Genomic DNA, 15,956 nt, shown 5'->3' with positions numbered 1-15,956 from the left:
CAGATCTAAATCCGGAGTAGGTTGCGTTGCCCAAGGACGGAGGGGTGCGCCCACCCTGCAGGCCGCATACTCATCAGCGATGGAACCGAACACAGGTCTCACCTCTGTGGAGGCCTATAACCCTGGGCTCCCGGACTCATATCCGGTTGTTGGCTCACGTCCGCACACTCTCGAGCCAGCCAAGCCAGGTTGGGCTCCGGTAATGGAATTTACCATTGCGGATATCTTTCAGCACTCGTCTTTTGGCGACATGCTGAACTCATTAAAGTCTCTCTCTTTGTCAGGAGGCTCTGGGCCAAATTATGTCCGGCTTGAGTGGGAAGCAAGCGACGAAGGAAATCGCTGCCCACCCACCACCCACTTTGTCGCAACGATCGATGACTTAACCGACGTGCTCAACTTCGACTTCGAATACATCGATGGTATGGACGACGATGCAGGAGACGTACAGGAGCCCCCGCTCACAGGGGGGTGGACAGCCACATCTTCATACGATATATACATGGTGGACACTCCGAAAGAAACCAATGGCGATGAGGCAACGGAGGATAACCCCTCCAAGAAGAAAGCAAAGCATGGGCGTCGCCCGTGCCGCTCCAAGCCCCGCCAAGGCAATATCAGCACCAGAGACAAAGACAATCCGGACGGTCCCGACGATGAATACAACCCCGAACAGCCCACCTTCGAGCAGGCCGAACAGGAAGATGGGCATGATAGCCCAAATGAACAGGCGGCGGACGGGTATCCGGAGGAGGACAACTATATGCCCCCACCGAAGACGAGATTAGCCTCGGTGACGACGAGTTCGGCATACCCGAAGACCCTGCAGAGCAGGAGCGCTTCAAGCGCCGGCTTATTGCCACTGTGAGAAGCCTGAAGAAGAAGCAGCAGCAGCGTCAAGCTGATCAAGATCTGCTCACAGATAGATGGACAGAAGTCCTGGCAGCCGAGGAATATGGACTCGAGCGCCACATGGCTGACCGACCGCCTCGATGTCAGGATAAAATGGCATATCAGCCTGAATACCAGCCTGCACCGCCGCGCCAGTTTACTATGGCCCGGGGCAATACTCAGGACCTGCGCGATAAACTGGATAACGCCGCAGGACAACCAAGATCGATCTATGGATCACGGGGGCGCGCGGCAGCACATGACGATGACCGTCATATCGGATACACTAGCAGCAAATCCAGCCGGGCCGAATACAACCAGTCAGACGCAGCCGGACTGTGCCGTGACATAGCCCGACACAGAGGCACCGCACACCCCCTCTGCTTCACTAATGAAGTGACGGATCATGAATTCCCAGAAGGGTTTAAACCCGTAAACATCTAATCATACGATGGCACAACAGACACCAAGGTATGGATCAAAGATTTCCTTCTCCACATTCACGTGGCCCGCGGAGACGATCTACATGCCATCAAGTATCTTCCCCTCAAGCTCAAAGGACTCGCCCGGCACTGGCTAAATAGCCTGCCCGCAAATTCCATTGGCAGTTGGGAAAACCTGGAAGATGCATTTCTTGACAACTTCCAAGGCACATACGTGCGACCTCCGGATGCCGATAAATTCTGGACTCGGTTCCTAACTAAAAAGAACAAAATAGTCGATTGTCCGGACGCCGAAGCCCTGGCGGCCTTCAAGCATAATATCCGTGACGAGTGGCTCGCCTGACACCTCGGCTAGGAGAAACCCAAGTCTATGGCAGCTCTCACGACACTAATGACCCGCTTTTGCGCGGGCGAGGATAGTTGGTTGGCTCGCAGTAGCACTATGCCACATTCTGGCACTTCAGACGTTCGGGACAATAACGGCAAGCTACGGCGCAATAGACACAAGCGACGGAACAACATCGACAATACCGAAGACACGGCGGTCAATGCCAGATTCAGCGGATCCAAATCCGGTCAGCGGAAGAAGCAATTCAAAAGAAACAATCAGGGACCATCCAGTCTAGACCGCATACTGGAGCATTTGTGCCAAATTCATGGCACCCCAGACAAGCCAGCCAACCACACCAATAGAGACTGCTGGGTATTTAAACAGGCCGGCAAAATAAATGCCGAAAACAAAGACAAGGGGCTGCACAACAACGATGACGACGAGCCCCGGCGTCCGAACATGGGGGGACGGAAGAAATTTCCCCCCCAGGTGAAAATGGTCAACATGATCTATGCCACCCACATCCCCAAGCGGGAACGGAAGCGAGCACTACGGGACGTCTACGCAAGTGAGCCAGTCGTCCCCAAATTCAACCGATGGTCAGCTTGTCCGATCACCTTCGATTGTAGGGATCATCCTACTAGCATCCATCATGGCGACTTAGTCGCATTGGTTCTAGACCCAATTATAGACGAATTTCACATCACAAGAGTCCTTATGGACGGAGGCAGCAGCCTGAACCTGCTTTATCAGGACACAGTGCGCAAAATGGGCATCGATCCTTCAAGGATTAAGTCCACCAAAACCACCTTTAAATGTGTCATTCCTGGAGTAGAGGCCCGCTGTATGGGCTCTATAACACTGGAAGTGGTCTTCGGATCTCCGGATAACTTCCGAAGTGAAGAGCTAAAATTCGATATCTTCCCGTTCCGCAGTGGTTACCACGCACTGCTCGGACGAACCGCATTTGCTAGATTCAATGTGGTACCACACTACGCATATCTCAAGCTCAAGATGCCAGGCCCGCGCGGGGTCATAACAGTCAACGAAAATATGGACTGCTCTCTCCCTATAGAAGAGCACACTACAGCCCTTGCGGCCGAAGTACAATGCGGCCTCCTCCGGCAAACCACCAATCCGGCGAAGACAACCTCAATCTCCGTAAAGCGAGGGCGGAACACCTCGCAGCAGGATCAGCAGGCACGCCAAGAGCATGACTAGCAGTCCGGCCTCTGCTCAAGTCCCATCCAAGTAGCATTTGTGCCACGCGTACACAATTACGCACTCAAAATACCATGGGCACAGGCGGAGGCATAGAAGTGGCTCAGTCAACAGTACGGTATTTGCTTCGTAACCTTTCCTTTTACCCTTAAGGACATTGCTTTAGTGCAGCTTCTCTAGAAGAGCCAGATTGTCGGACTTACATAGGAGAGGAAACCCAGGAGGCAATAGGCTTCGGGCATAGCAGGAAACACCGAGGTGGAATCTATTTACGATCGTTGTTCCTGCTTTATCTATCTGTACGTAGCCTGCCCCTGGATAGGATATGTCAAATAATCCTATTTATCTCCGCTTCATGCATTCATTGTAAACATAAGCTTAAACGTATTATCTATCAATGGGAGACCATATATAGCGTCAGCTTATTATTCTTATTTGAGCATTTTTCTTACAAATGTCTTTTAATATTGCATCCGTACACTCTGGTACGTTGAGTTTGCCAGGGGCTTCTTATGGCACCCCATAATACGGCAAAACAAGTCCGAACACTTTCAACAGTGCGACACCCCGAACTTATAGCATTATATGCATCAGCTCCGAATCATGTCTTGGGTCTATAGTTGGGATAGCCCGGCTCCCTTGTTTTGGTGCCTTACGTTCCGTTAATTCGGCTAAGGTAGCGCAGGGAGAACTACTGAGATTGTGCCCTGGTTCTTCCGGACGAGCACCTCAGTAGAGAAAGCACAAAACTGACTGGCATGATGTGGCAAGAGCTGGTTACTGTTCGAGAGGTCTCAAAATCCTTAAAGATTTATCCGCTTTAGGCAATAATTCGGCTTTGTCCGATATAGGCGTCTATAGCGCCCCAATTCGGCCTTCCGGATTCTAGGGGCTTCACCGAAATTTAAAATTGTAGACTTCTATGGCTCAGTGAAGGTTATAAAGCCGTATAGTCCGATTGCCTTATTCGCTGCGTTGGACACCTCCTTAAGGGACCAAACATTTGGATAAAGAGTGTCTGGGTTTTCCACGAACACCCCAGTACTAATTACATGGGGGCGGAAGCCGACGGCTGGCCTACTTTTAGAATTTGATAAACAGCCACACAGAAGGTAATATTTTAAATAACAAAAGTGCTACATAGAGCAAGTAACTTCTTCTTTAAATTACAAACATGACAGAGGTGAATTCATTCAAAAATTATGTCTTTGGTACATTCATCGGCCACGAGGCAAGCACCCTTCATAACGCCATCATAATACTTCTCGGGAACGCAATGCGGCTTGCCCTCTGGCGGCCCGTCCTTCACCAGCTTCTCCGCATCCATCTTGCCCCAATGCACCTTCACACGGGCAAGGGCCAGGCGGGCACCCTCAATGCAAACGGATCGCTTGATGACTTCCAGGCACGGATAGGCATTCACCATCCGCTTGATCAGGCCGAAGTAACTGGTGGGAAGGGTCTCACGAGGCCACATCCGGACTATGACATCCTTCATAGCCACTTCGGCCGCCTTGTGGAGTTCGACCAACTGCTTCAGTTGGTCACTCAGAGGCGTTGAATGTTTGGCCCCAGCATACTCGGACCAGAACAGCTTCTCCATTGAGCTCCCCTCCTGGGCACGATAGAACTCCGCGGCATCTAATAGGTCGCGTGGCAGATCTGTGAATGCCCCTTGAGAGCTCTGGACTCGGGTAAGTAAAAGAAACGCCTCCTCCACATGTTTGCTTTGCATGAAAAATTTCTTACCCGCCGCTATCTTTTTGGCCTCCTGGATTTCCTATTGTGCCTTCTCGGCTTCGGCCTTGGCATCCTTTATACTTGTAAGGGCTTTCTCAAGCTCGGCCTCTTTTGCTTTAAGCTCATGCTCTCGGACTCATACTTCTTGCCGAGCTCCTGGAGCTCTTCTTATACTTCGCCCACTCGGTCTTCTTGCTTTTGGCGCTCCTTGTGTTCCAAAGCCGCTTTGTGTTCGGCCTCGGACAGCACCTTCTTGAGAGACGCCACTTCAGTGGTGGCCTCTGCTACCAAATCACGACGCTTCGTCGTTAGCAAAATCAAATTTTATTTATACTTTACTGTATGGGAGAGGGGAATTATTCGCCTTTGCTCTCCTCAAGCTGCCTCCTCGTGAGGCCGAGCTCTCCCTGCGCCCTCTCCTAGTCCTGCTTTAGGCCGACGATTTCGGCCGTACGGGCGGCAGCGGCCAGCAGCACAGCCTGTTTATTCACATTCAAACTTACTATTAGACTCCTACGGATTATAATTGACCCTCCGTTTTGTTTTTCCTTCTGAAGACCAAACAGAGTATCAGGGGCTACTACCTATCAGGTGGTAATTTCACACATTTTTACTACTTACCTCAAAGCCTGTTAGTAGGCTGGTGCAGGTCTCGGTTAGTCTGCTCTTGGCGGACGAAACCTTCTGAATCACCGCACTCATCGGAGTGCGGTGCTCTTCATCTATGGAAGCGCCTCGAAGCATTTCCAGCAGACAATCCAGCGCCTCGGGCGCAACGGAAGTCGTTGATACAGACGGCCCTCCCTCCCTAAAGAGGGGCTGCCCGCCTGAATCCGGAACCACTGAAGGCTCTGGGACAGTGTTCAGCTGAGAGTCCGACTTACTTTGGCTCTCACCAACACGATCCGCGGGGATCTTGAACCCCGCGAGTCCGATGTCTGGGACGCCGCCTTGGCGCGCCTCTAGGGCCACCTCCCCCATCTCTGGGAGCCTTTGGGACAACACCTCCGTGTCATCCGCAGGTCGAGGAGAAGTGGCCGTTGGGAGAGAGTTCATTGCTGACTCACTCAAGGACACGTCCGAAGACGACACCTCGGGATGGGCCCTGGCCGGACTGCATACAAGTTCGGTGTTATAACAAAACTATGAAGCAAAATTGCGATTGAGTGCAGATACTTACGATCGCACCAGGGGCTTCTTCCTGGGCAGCCACCCTTCTTCGCTATCGGCGGCGGTGGAGGAGTAATCCGGAAGGGACGCTTTTCCCTTCTTGGACTCCCCAGCCTCCCCTTCCGGGGCGGCCTTCCTCTCCCCCCCAATACGGGGAGGTGGAGTTTCTTCTTGTTCCTCTCCGCCTCCGCAGGAGGAATCTGTCCCGTCGTCATCAGACGACAAGGGTATGACGGCCTTGCGCCGGGGGCCTCTCCTGGTCCCCTGGTCCGCCATCTCAGGCCCCCCATCCTGTCTAGATAGGGCGGCCTCTTCTTCCTCTCCTTCTTCCCCTTCGGGGGAGGAGCCTTCCTCGTCCTCTTAGGACGAGGCTTTCAGTGCGGCCTTTCGGCGGAGACCCTTTCGGGTCCCTAGGGCCTTCTTATCGGCCTTCTTCTCCAGCCCCTTGTAGGGCGCTGGGACCAGCATCTTCGTCAGGAGATCAGTAGCCGGGCTTTCCGGCAGAGGAGCCGGACAGTCTATCTGCTCCGCTGTCTCCACGTACTCCTGAACAAATAGACACAAACACTTAGGAATTCCCCATGAATATATTGGGAAGAACCGAACCTAGTGGCAGTCTGAGAACTCACCTAGATAGGGTGCCGCGCGGCGTGGAGCCCACGGTCCTCGGTTATGAGAGGAGGTACACCGGAGGCCTTGAACAGCGCCTTCCACGCGTTTTTGTGCTTCATGCCATAGAGCCTCTGAAGCGTCTAGTGTTCGGCTGGGACGAACTCCCACAGACTAAACGCCCGCCTTTGGCATGGCAGAATCCGGCGAAAGAGCATCACCTGGATCATGTTGACAAGCTTGATTTTCTTGTCCTTCATGCCCTTGATGCAGTTTGTGAGTCCGGTCAGCTCTGTAAATTCGCCCCATAACAGGCCCTTCTGTTCCCACGAGGTGAGCCGCATAGGGGTTCCGGATCAGAACTTGGGGGCCGCCGCCCAGTCGGCGTCGCGTGGCTCGGTGATGTAGAACCTCCCCGACTGCCACCCCTTCACGGTTTCTGCAAATGAGCCGTCAAGCCAGGTGACATTAGGCATCTTGCCCACCATGGCTCCTCCGCACTCCGCTTGCTGGCCGCTCACTATCTTTGGCTTCACGCAGAAGGTTTGCAGCCACAAGCCGAAACGAGGCTTGATGCGGAGGAAGGCCTCATACGACGATGAACGCCGAGATGTTGAGGACGAAATTTGGGGCTAGATCATGGAAATCTAGCCCGTAGTAGAACATGATCCCGTGGACGAAGGGTTGGAGTGGAAATCCCAGTCCACAGACGAAGTGGGCAAGGAACACGACCCTCTCGTGGGGTCCTGGAGTTGGAATGACCTGCCCCTTGTCTGGTAGCCGGTGCGCTATGTCTGTGGCCAGGTATCCGGCCGCCTGAAGACTTGCGATGTTCTTCTCCTTCATGGTGGAAGCCACCCATTTGCCTCCTGCTCCGGACATGTTTAGCTGTGCGGAGAAGACTTGGACTAGGGCGCTGGAGGTCGAGGAGGCAAGAGTGGGCAGAGGAGGAAGAAGGCGTGGGTACGAATGGGGAACTCTTATCCCTTTATAGAGGCGACGAAAGAGGAGTGCCTCCCACTAGCCTGTCGAGAATCGCTTACTTCCCAATCGCCACGATTGATGGCACGGGGGGATTACCCATACCCATATTGATGAGAATCCCGTGATAAGGGGACATGATCTCTGCTTTGACAAGACGTGTCAAGGAAACCGCCTCGTAATACGTGCTCTGGCTAGTTGTGAAAAGAAAAACGGTTCGAATAATGACCCAACCATAAGAACACGTCACGTCGTCTAATAAGTTGTCAGCTGAAGTATCATTCTCTCTACGGTGGTATGCAAAGATCATTTTGCAGATCCGGACACGGCCTACGTGTTCAATAATAACCTTGGAGTATTCGGAAGGAGGAACCCTCCTTGCAATGCCAAAGACAAGACTGCGCGCTGGACTCATCGTCATTGAAGCCTGGTTCAGGGGCTACTAAGGGAGTCCTGGATAAGGGGGTATCCGGACAGCCGGACTATACACATCGTCTGGAATATAGAAGCGTCAAGATACAAGACTCAAGACTTCGGCTCATGTCCGGATGGGACTCTCCTTTGCGTGGAAGACAAGCTTGGCGATCCGGATATTATGTTCCTTCCTTGTAACCGACTCCATGTAAACCCTAGCTCTCCGGTGTCTATATAAACCGGAGAGGATGGTCCTTAGAAGGCCGATCACAATTACAATCATACCATCATAGGCTAGCTCCTAGGGTTTAGCCTCTACGATCTTGTGGTAGATCTACTCTTCTACTACATATATCTTCAATATTAATCAAGCAGGAAGTAGGGTTTTACCTCCATCGAGAGGGCCCGAACCTGGGTAAACTTGTGTCCCTTGCTTCCTGTTACCATCAGCCTAAGACACACAGATCGGGACCCCCTACCCGAGATCCGCCAGTTTTCACACCGACAATGAGTATATGAGTTCTTTTGACTAATGTTGAGTCCATGGATTATACGCACTTTTACCTTTCCACCATTGCTAGCCTCTTTGGTACCGTGCATTGCCCTTTCTCACCTTGAGAGTTGGTGCAAACTTCGCTGGTGCATCCAAACCCCGTGATATGATAAGCTCCATCACACATAAACCTCCTTATATCTTCCTCAAAACAGCCACCATACCTACCTATTATGGCATTTCCATAGCCATTCCGAGATATATTGCCATGCAACTTTCCACCGTTCTGTTTATCATCATGACACGCATTACTTTTGTTATATTGCCATTGCATGATCATGTAGTTGACATCGTATTTGTGGCAAAGCCACCATGCATAATTTTCCATACATGTCACTCTTGATTCATTGCACCATCCCGGTACACCGCCGGAGGCATTCATATAGAGTCATATCTTGTTCTAGTTTTGAGTTGTAGTTCATATGTTGTAAATCAATAAAAGTGTGATGATCATCATTATTAGAGCATTGTCCCCAAAGAAAAAAAGAGAAAGGAGAAAAAAAGAAGGCCAAAGAAAAAAAAAATAAAAAAAATAAAAAGGGGCAATGTTACTATCTCTTTTTCCACACTTGTGCTTCAAAGTAGCACCATGTTCTTCATATAGCGAGTCTCATATATTGTGCTTCAAAGTAGCACCATGTTCTTCATATAGAGAGTCTCATATGTTGTCACTTTCATATACTAGTGGGAATTTTTCATTATAGAACTTGGCTTGTATATTCCTACGATGGGCTTCCTCAAAATTTCCTAGGTCTTTGTGAGCAAGCAAGTTGGATGCACACCCACTAGTTTTATTTTGTTGAGCTTTCATTCATTTATAGGTCTAGTGCATCTGTTGCATGACAATCCCTACTTCTCATGTTGACATCAATTGATGGGCATCTCCATAGCCCGTTGATTATCCTCGTCAATGTGAGACTTCTCCTTTTTTATCTTCTCCACACAATCCCCATCATCATATTCTATTCCACCCATAGTGCTATATCCATGGATCACGCTCATGTATTGCATGAAAGTTGAAAAAGTTTGATATTATTTAAGTACGAAACAATTGCTAGGCTTGTCATCGGGGGTATAGATTTTGGGAACATTTTTGCGTGACAAAAATGAAGCATAGCCTAACTATATGATTTTGTAGGGATGAACTTTCTTTAGCCATGTTATTTTGAGAAGACATGATTTCTTTTATTAGTATGCTTGAAGTATTACTATTTATTTTGTCAATATGAACTTTTATTTTGAATCATTTGGATCTGAACATTCATGCCACAATAAAGAAAATTACATTGAGAATTACGCTAGGTAGCATTCCACATCAAAAATTCTGTTTTTATCATTTACCTACTCGAGGATGAGCACGAATTAAGCTTGGGGATGCTTGATACGTCTCCAACGTATCTATAATTTTTGATTATTCCATGCTATTATATTACCCCTTTTTAATGTTTATGGGCTTTATTTTACACATTTATATCATTTTGGGACTAACCTACTAACCGGAGGCCCAGCCCGTATTGCGTTTTTTTGCCTATTTCAGTATTTCGAAGAAAAGGAATATCAAATTGAGTCCAACTGAATGAAACCTTCGGGAGCATGAGTTTTGGAACGAAAGTGATCCAGAGGACATGGAATGCAAGCCAAGAAGCAGCCGAAGCAGCCACGAGGGTGGAGGGCGCGCCCACCCCTACAGGGCGGGCCCCCTGTCTCGTGGGCCCCTCGGGCGGCCACCGACATACTTCTTACTCCTATATATACCCACATACCCCGAAAACATCTGGGGAGCCAACGAAAAACAATTTCCACCATCGTAACCTTCTGTATCCGCGAGATCCCATCTTGGAGCCTTCGCCGGCGCTCTGCTGGAGGGGGAATCGACCACAGAGGGCTTCTACATCAACACCATAGCCCCTCCGATGAGTTGTGAGTAGTTTACCATGGACCTTCGGGTCCATAGTTATTAGCTAGATGTCTTTTTCTCTCATTTTGGATCTCAATACCATGTTCCCCCCCTCTCTTGTGGAGATCTATTTGATGTAACTCTTTTTGCGGTGTGTTTGTTGAGATCCGATGAATTGTGGGTTTATGATCAAGTTTATCTATGAGAAATATTTGAATCTCCTCTGAATTATTTTATGTATGATTGAGTTATCTTTGCAAGTCCCTTCAAATTATTAGTTTGGTTTGGCCTACTAGATTGATCTTTCTTGCCATGGGAGAAGTGCTTAACTTTGGGTTCAATCTTGCGGTGTCCTTACCCAGTGACAGCAGGGGTTGCAAGGCATGTATTGTATTGTTGCCATCGAGGAGAAAAAGGGTTTATATCATATTGCATGAGTTTATCCCTCTACATCATGTCATCTTTCTTAATGTGTTACTCTGTTCTTATGAACTTAATACTCTAGATGCAAGCAGGATAGCAGTCGATGTGTGGAGTAATAGTACTAGATGCAGGCAGGAGTCGGTCTACTTGTCACGAACGTGATGCCTATATACATGATCATGCCTAGATAATCTAGAAATTATTCACTTTTCAATCAATTGCTCGACAGTAATTTGTTCACCCACCGTAATACTTATGCTATCTTGAGAGAAGCCACTAGTGAAACCTATGGCCCCCGTGTCTATCTTTTATCATATGAGCTTTCAATCTACTTTTATTTGCTTCTTTACTTTTCCAATCTATATTATAAAATATCAAAAATAAATTTATCTTATCATACTATCTCCATCAGATATCACTTTCGCAAGTGGCCGCGAAGGGATTGACAACCCCTTTATTGCGTTGGTTGCGAGTTCTTTATTTGTTTGTGTAGGTGCATGGTACTTTTGAGGAGCCTCCTACTGGGTTGATACCTTGGTTCTCAAAAACCGAGGGAAATACTTACGCTACTATTGTTGCATTAGCCTTTCCTCTTCAAGGAAAACCAACACAAGATCAAGACGTAGCAGCCCCTGCTCGGCATTGAACTTGTCTTGCTGAAATCTCGTCGGTCAGCTGCTCTCTGTTCACTAGAAAGTTGAGGATGGGCTGGGACCATGATGGAGCTGCGACTTCTTCTAATGCCAACATGGCTACTGCGACCAGGGCGGGTGGGTTGGGTGGTTAGAAGAGTTGGAGTCGGCCGCCACCTGCTATGTTGTTGTAGTCCCCGGGCTGACTGCTGTAGTTCCTGGGCCGGGTTCTGAAGTCCCTGGGCCGAGTGCGACTATAGCAGTCCTCGAGCCGCCTGCCGAAGTCCCCGAGCCACCTGCTAGGTTCCCCAAGTCGGATCTGACTGCATCAGGGTCAGGTAGCACGAAGATGGACTCTGATTCTGGAGACGGCTTGACAGACGCCTTGAGGAGGCGCTGAAGGGAGACGCCGGTTGGTATAGCTTGTCGGGTGGAGCCGATTCGGGCGAGGGCATCTGCTTGCTCGTTGTCGGCCCGTGGCGCATGGAGAAGCTCGCACCCTTCAAAGTATCCACTGAGTTGCTGAACGAGAAAGCGGTAGCTCGCCATGTTTGCGTCCTTGGTGTCCCAATCGCTAGATGATTGTTGGATCACCAAGTCCGAGTCGCCATATCATAGGATCCGGCAGATGCCGAGTTCTTTGGCTAGCCGGAGCCCATGTCTGAGCGCCTCGTACCCGGTCACATTGTTGGAGGCAGCAAAATGAATTTGCAACATGTATCTGAGCTTGTCACCCTTGGGAGAGGTGAGGATGATGCCGGATCCTAAGCCGGTGCGCATTATTGATGTGTCAAAATGCATCCGCCAATGGGTGTAGTTGGGTGCTGGTGGCAGCTACTGGGTTTTAGCCCAGTCGACAAGGAAGTCGGCTAGCACTTGGGACTTGATGGCAGTGCAAGGCTCGTAGAAGATGGTGTAAGGAGCCAGCGCAATGGCCCACTTGGCCACACGGCCAGGTGAATCCCCTCTGCCTATGATGTCGGCAAGCGGGGCAGTGCAAACGACCATGATGGGGTGCTCTTGAAAGTAGGGCTTGAGCTTCTTAGCGGCAAAGTATACGCCATAGCACATCTTCTGGTAGTGGGGGTAATTCTTCTTTGAGGTTGACAGTACTTCACTTAGGTAATACACCGGCCTCTGGACCAGCTGAGCTCTGCCTTCTTCTTGGCGCTGAACCACAATGATAGTGCTGACCACCCGGCTAGTTGTGGCAATGTAAAGGCGCATGGGCTCTTCCTCAGTCGGTGCTGCCAGGACAGGCTTTCTGGTCAACATCTTCTTCAACTAGTGAAAAGCTTCATCTGCCTGACCGTTCCACTCGAAGTGAGTGGATTTCCTCATGAGTTGGTACAGGGGGAGAGCCTTTTCCCCTAGCCGACTGATGAAGCAGTTAAGGGAGGCCAGGCACCCGGTGAACTTTTGGACATCTCGAAGCCAGGAGGGAATCTCCATCCCTCTCTATGGCCTTGATCTTCACTGGGTTGCACTCGATGCCGCATTTAGATACCAGGAAGCCCAAGAGCTAGCCGGCTGGTACTCTAAAGACGCATTTCTCAGGGTTGATCTTGATCTGAAATTGGCACAAGTTGTCAAATGTTTTTTTGAGATCTTCCAGCAGGGTGTCGCGCTTCTCCGTCATCACCACAATATTGTCTACGTAGACGTGGGCGTTTCTGCCAAGTTGCTTGAGGAGGCATTTCTACATGCAATGCTGAAAAGTGGCACCTGTATTCCTCAAGCCGAATGTCATAGTGAGGTAGCAGAAAGCTCCGAATGGTGTCTGAAGGCAGTCTTCAGGCCGCCGGCTGGATCCAACTTGATCTGATGGTAACCTGAGTAGGCATCCAAGAAACTTAACAGCTCGCATCCGGCTGTGGAGTCTATCACTTGGTCAATTCGAGGCAAAGCAAACGGATCTTTGGGACAAGCTTTGTTGAGGCTGGTATAATCTATACACATGCGCCATTTCTTCTTCTTCTTTAGCACAAGGACTGGGTTGGCAAGCCATTCTGGAAAGAACATCTCCATAATGAAGCCGACTGCCAGAAGCCGGGCTATCTCTTCACCAACAATTCTTCTCTTCTCCTCCGACAGTCGGCGGAGGGGCACCTTGACTGGTTTTGCATCTACACGGACATGTAGTTTGAGCTCAGCAAAATCCGTCGGAACACCCGGCTTGTCCTTGGGGGACCATGGAAAGATATCCCGATTCTCACGGAGGAAATCGACAAGCTCGCTTTCCTATTTACTGTCCAGGTTTGCTCCTAGAACAGCAAACCTCTCCAGGTGCTCTGGGTCCAGAGGTATCTTCTTTGTTTCCTTGGCCGGCTGGAAGGAGCCCTGAGCTTCCGACTCCTTGTGGTCAGGCGTAGATCCGGCTGCTTGGCGGCCATGGCCACAACCCAGTCAAGGATCTTCTTCTCAGCAGCAATCACGAGGGACTCGGCCAGCCGGCTGCTGGTTGTGGCATAGGCGGAGGATTTCTTGTAGTCTTCGACTATGGTGATGATGCCCTTGGAGCTGTGCATCTTCATCTTGAGGTAGGCATAATGGGACACGGCCATGAACTTGTCCAGGGCAGGTCGGCCAAGCAAAGCGTGGTAAGGGCTCTCTAGATCCACTACATCAAACCAAACAGCTTCACGACGGAAGTGATCCTTGTCTCCAAAAAGGACATCTATCTTGATCTTGCCGATTGGTGAGCATGACATGCCGGGTACAATGCCATGGAACACGGTCCGACTGGGCAAGAGCTGCTTCGTCTTGATGTTCAGCTTCTCCATGGTGTCACGATACAGAATGTTGATGCTGCCTGCGCCATCAATTGGGACTCGGGAGAAACGAGCCGCTCGCCTTTCTATTGCAAAGGTGGCATCCAACACCAATGCATAGGAGCCTGGAGACGGCATCACCTCTGGGTGATCAGCTCGGCTCCAGCTGATAGGCTTTTCAGACCAATGGATAAACTCTGGATCTTTGGAGGCGACCACCTTGACTTCTTGGTGCTGTCGGCACCGGCTGCGCCTATCCTCAGCTTGGCTTGTAAAGATGACGTAGGCTGCATGCTCGTCAGGGAACTCTTCTTGAATGGCTCCAACTGCTGGACGGGCGGCCGGCTGCTGAGGAGCCGGAGGCGGCTGGCCAGCAGGTGGAGGCAGCAGTAGTCCTTCACCCTTGGAGATTTGTGTGAGCCAATGGCACTTCCGGGTTGTGTGGATGGATGGCTTCGCGCCGCTGTGGAACTTGCAGGGGGCATCAAGGGTTTGCTCGTAGGAGAAAGCCAGCTGCCAAGCCGGCCTGCCACCCTTCGGACGCTTGGGCATAGGCTGCCCTTCAGGCTGCTCGTCTTCAACAGTGGCCACTCGCCGACTGGTGGAAGGCGGCATAGGGGCCTTGCACTTGTTGTCGTTATGATGTGGGCGTCGATTGGAGTCACCAGCCAGATTTTCTGGAGCCGGAGGAAGCACCTTTCTAGAGGCGTCTACTCGGAGCTCGGTCTTCATCGAGGAGTCGGCCGTGCCATACTTGTCTGCTATGATCAGCTGCTCGTCGAGTGTAGCCGGCTCGTTGCAGAGAAGTTGGTGCTTGAGGAGGGTGCCCTCTCGGCACCCGACGGTGAAGTACTCTATTGCTTGCACCTCGTGCACCCCTTCATAGGAGTTGCGGAGCTCGGCCCAGCGCGTCAGGTAGTTGCGGCTGGACTCGGTCAGGCCTTGGACACAAAGGGAGAGCTGACACAGCTTGGGTGCTCGCTTGTACATGCACGTGAAGTTCCGTGAAGTCTAGCCAGCTATTGACGCTATAAGGCTTGAGGCTGTTCAACCAGGTGCGTGCCGTTCCTTGAAGCATGAGAGGGACGTACTTCACAGCAACGCGCCTGCTGCCGTTTGCTATGCTGACTGCAGTGGAGTAATCTATCAACCAGTCTTCCGGCTTCACCGAGCCGTTATATTTTGGCGTGTCTCTTGGGAGTAAGAACTCTTTGGGGAAAGGATCGTCGCGGATGCGGGGGCCGAAATAGGGCGGGCCGACATCGTCTTCTTCTTCTAGCGCCAGGGATCTGATACGTCTCCAACGTATCTATAATTTATGAAGCATTCATGCTATTATATTATCTATTTCGAGTGATTATGGGATTTATTATACACTTTTATATTACTTTTGGGACTAACCTATTAACCGGAGGCCCAGCCCATATTGCTGTTTTATTGCCTGTTTCAGTATTTTGAAGAAAAGGAATATCAAACGGAGTCCAAATGGAGTGAAACCATTGGCAAAGTTATTTTTGGAATAGAACCAATACCAGGAACTTGGAGTGCAAGCCAGGGGATCATCGAGGAGGCCACGAGATAGGGAGGCGCGCCCACCCCCCCTGGGCGTGCCCTACCCTCTCATGGGCCCCTCGAGGCTCCCCCGACCGACTTCTTTCACCTATATAAGCCTACGTACCCTAAAAACATCGAATATCAAGATAGATCGGGAGTTCCTCTGCCGCAAGCCTCTGTAGCCACCAGAAACCTCTCGGGAGCCCTTCTCGGCACCCTGCCGGAGGGGGATCCTTCACCGGCGGCCATCTTCATCATCCCGGCGCTATCCATGACGAGGAGGGAGTAGTTCACCCTCGAGGCTGAGGGTATGTACAAGTAGCTAT

Source organism: Triticum aestivum, chromosome 6B (genome assembly GCF_018294505.1).
Source record: "Triticum aestivum cultivar Chinese Spring chromosome 6B, IWGSC CS RefSeq v2.1, whole genome shotgun sequence".
Lineage (NCBI taxonomy): Eukaryota > Viridiplantae > Streptophyta > Magnoliopsida > Poales > Poaceae > Triticum > Triticum aestivum.
Note: the sequence above shows the minus strand (reverse complement) of the source record.